The sequence below is a fragment of the Postia placenta genome (assembly GCF_002117355.1).
Source record: "Postia placenta MAD-698-R-SB12 unplaced genomic scaffold POSPLAscaffold_18, whole genome shotgun sequence".
Classification (NCBI taxonomy): domain Eukaryota; kingdom Fungi; phylum Basidiomycota; class Agaricomycetes; order Polyporales; family Adustoporiaceae; genus Rhodonia; species Rhodonia placenta.
This window is the reverse complement of record NW_020169849.1, coordinates 610,418-614,607: the sequence shown is the minus strand read 5'-3', so window position 1 is coordinate 614,607 and position 4,190 is coordinate 610,418.

Sequence of the window (4,190 nt, the reverse complement as noted above, 5' to 3'; positions counted from 1 at the left end):
AAGGGCTCCTGCTGTTCCGTGGGTGCGTGTACGTCCCAAAGAATGCGGAGCTCCGGCGGGATATAGTCAAGATCCACCACGACTCGCCGATCGCTGGCCATGGCGGTCGTGCCAAAACCCTGGAGCTCGTATCGCGGAACTACTGGTGGCCAGGAATGTCTAAATTCGTCAATGAGTACGTAAGCACCTGTGACGTGTGCAACCGTACCAAGACATTCCCAGCCAAGCCCCAGGGTCCGCTGAAGCCGAACGAGATCCCCAAGCGCCCGTGGCAGGTTATCACGACCGACATGATCGTCGGCTTGCCAAAGTCTGATGGATTCGACTCGATCCTGGTTACCGCCGACCGCTTCACCAAGCAGGTCCACTTCTCGGCCTGTCATGAGACCCTGACGGCAGAAGGAGCGGCAGACCTGTACATCCGCGATGTGTTCAAGCATCATGGGGCCCCGGCCAAGGTCATATCAGACCGAGGTCCCCAGTTCGCTTCGAAGTATCTCCACGCGGTGTACAAGGGTCTGGGGATTGAGCCGGCACTATCCACAGCATTCCACCCCCAGACAGATGGCCAGACTCAGCGCTGGAATCAGGAGATCGAGCAGTACCTGCGCGCTTTCACAAGCCACAGGCAGGATGATTGGGCGAAGCAGTTGCCACTCGCGGAATTCGCACTGAACAACCGAGTTCACTCCGCGACTGGGCACTCCCCATTCTTCCTGCATCAGGGGTACAATCCTGAGATCCAAGTACGGATCAATCCGATGTCTGCGATGCCTGCGGCCGCTGATCGGCTCAAGATCCTGAAGGAGATTCGCGACGATACACGCTCTGCGCTCGAGCTGTCGGCCGAGCGCATGAAGGTGTACTACGACAAGCATGTGCAGGAGGCACCGGTCTTCGCGCCGGGGGACAAGGTCTGGCTTGACGCTCGGAACCTTAAGCTGAAACAGCCGAGCAAGAAGCTCAGTCCCAAGCGCCTCGGACCTTATGCCGTGCGGCGAAAGCTCGGAGACCTGGATTACGAATTAATCCTGCCGAAGTCGGTGCCAGTGCACCCGGTATTCCATGTCTCCTTGCTTAGCAAGTACACACGTAGCGATATCCCGGGCCGGGAGCCGGAGGAACCGCCTGCGATCGAGGTTGAGGGCGACGAGGAGTACGAGGTTGAGCGGATCAAAGATTCGAGGATCTTCCGGCGTCAGCTGCAGTACCTCGTCAAGTGGAAGGGTTATGACGACTCGCATACGTCATGGGAACCGGCGCGCAACGTTGCCAATGCGCCGGCCCTCATAGCCGACTTCCACAGGAAGAATCCAAACGCCCCTCGCCGCCTCAATGCTGCTACCTTTGGTGGTCTCAACTTTCAGCCAATGCCTTCGCCGCTGACTGAAGCACGTTGCCGCTCCGGGTGGGAGATGGGCAAGGGCGCCTCGCATGAGGTCATGCGCCGTTGAGGGGGGGGGTAATGTCACGAGTTGGTACGGCACCTAGCCGTTTTTTAATTTTTTCCTTTTCGCGGGCTCGAACCCGCGACCTCTGTACTACATACCCGATATGGACACGTCGTTATCTACTGTACGATAAGATTAGATAGGACGGCAGTGCACGGCACAGCTCGGGCCCCGCTGACACAGCCTCTCTGACTCACCGGCCCCCGGGGCCGCGTCAGCATGCTGTGCACAGACCAGCTGCGCACGGACCAGCGCGCACAGCCTGCCCTTATCTCTCCATGTATATAAGCCGGCCTCTGCTGCCCTAGGGACCTCAGTTTCGACCTCTTGTCCCTAGGTCAGTAAGCTCCTTTGTATCCTTTACTTACCTGTACTAACTAATACATTTTTTGTCCCTAGCCTTAGGTTTGAGCCTCGCTCACCATCGCTTCGGTGAGAACCAGTCGGACGCCCCTCGCTTCTAGATATTTCCCTGTCGCTTGACCTCAAGTCGCGACATACTGGGCCCCACGTGAATTGCGAACCCTAGTGTCATCTCGGGCACCGTAGGTGTAAGCTAGTCTACCACGGCCATTGTAGCACGCGCACCTCCCCATCCTCCCCCCATCCATCGTGGCTGCCTGTCAAGGCCAGATCCACGCCTTCGACTCCCAGGACCTCATCGACGTCTACATCCCAGACGGCCCTGAGACTGTCCTCTATCATTGCGAGCAGCAGCCATGCCCAAATCGGACACCCCGATCGATCGAGGAAGATTACTGTCGCGACTTGAGGTCAAGCGACAGGGAAATATCGAGAAGCGAGGGGCGTCCGACTGGTTCTCACCGAAGCGATGGTGAGCGAGGCTCAAACCTAAGGCTAGGGACAAGAAATGTATTAGTTAGTTAAGTAGGAAAGAGAATACATGAGGGGCTTACTGACCTAGGGACAAGAGGTCGAAACTGAGGTCCCTAGGGCAGCAGAGGCCGGCTTATATACATGGGGAGATTAGGGCAGGCTGTGCACGTTGGTCCGTGCGCAGCTGGTCTGTGCGCAGCATGCCGACGCGGCCCCGGGGGCTGGTGAGTCAGAGAGGCTGTGTCAGCGGAGCCCGAGCTGTGCCGTGCGCTGCCGCCCCATCTAATCTAATCGTACAGTAGATAGTGACGCATCCATATCCGGTATGTAGTACAGAGGTCGCGGGTTCAAGCCTGCAAAAAGGAAAAAATTAAAAAACGGCTAGACGCCGTACCAAGTCGTGACATTACCCCCCCCTCAACGGCGCATGACCTCATGCGAGGCGCCCTTGCCCATCTCCCACCCGGAGCGGCAACGTGCTTCAGTCAGCGGCGAAGGCATTGGCTGAAAGTTGAGACCACCAAAGGTAGCAGCATTGAGGCGGCGAGGGGCGTTTGGATTCTTCCTGTGGAAGTCGGCTATGAGGGCCGGCGCATTGGCAACGTTGCGCGCCGGTTCCCATGACGTATGCGAGTCGTCATAACCCTTCCACTTGACGAGGTACTGCAGCTGACACCGGAAGATCCACGAATCCTTGATCCGCTCAACCTCGTACTCCTCGTCGCCCTCAACCTCAATCGCAGGCGGCTCCTCCGGCTCCCGGCCCGGGATATCGCTACGCGTGTACTTGCTAAGCAAGGAGACATGGAATACCGGGTGCACTGGCACCGACTTCGGCAGGACTAATTCATAATCCAAGTCTCCGAGCTTTCGCCGCACGGCATATGGTCCGAGGCGCTTGGGACTGAGCTTCTTGCTCGGCTGTTTCAGCTTAAGGTTCCGGGCATCAAGCCAGACCTTGTCTCCCGGCGCGAAGACCGGTGCCTCTTGCACGTGCTTGTCGTAGTACACCTTCATGCGCTCGGCCGACAGCTCGAGCGCAGAGCGCGTGTCATCGCGAACCTCCTTCAGGATCTTGAGCCAATCAGCGGCCGCAGGCATCGCAGACATCGGATTGATCCGAACCTGGATCTCAGGATTGTACCCTTGATGCAGGAAGAAAGGGGAATGCCCGGTCGCGGAATGAACTCGGTTGTTTAGTGCGAATTCCGCGAGCGGCAACTGCTTCGCCCAATCATCCTGTCTGTGGCTTGTGAAGGCACGCAGGTACTGCTCGATCTCCTGATTCCAGCGCTCAGTCTGGCCATCTGTCTGGGGGTGGAACGCTGTGGACAGCGCCGGCTCGATCCCAAGTCCCTTGTACACCGCATGGAGATACTTCGAAGCGAACTGGGGACCTCGGTCTGATATGACCTTGGCCGGGGCCCCATGATGCTTGAACACATCGCGGATGTACAGGTCTGCCGCACCTTCTGCCGTCAGGGTCTCATGACAGGCTGAGAAGTGGACCTGCTTGGTGAAGCGGTCGGCGGTAACCAGGATCGAGTCGAATCCATCAGACTTTGGCAAGCCGACGATCATGTCGGTCGTGATAACCTGCCACGGGCGCTTGGGGATCTCGTTCGGCTTCAGCGGACCCTGGGGCTTGGCTGGGAATGTCTTGGTACGGTTGCACACGTCACAGGTGCTTACGTACTCATTGACGAATTTAGACATTCCTGGCCACCAGTAGTTCCGCGATACGAGCTCCAGGGTTTTGGCACGACCGCCATGGCCAGCGATCGGCGAGTCGTGGTGGATCTTGACTATATCCCGCCGGAGCTCCGCATTCTTTGGGACGTACACGCACCCACGGAACAGCAGGAGCCCTTGTTCGGCATTCCACTCCTCAAAACCCCTTTG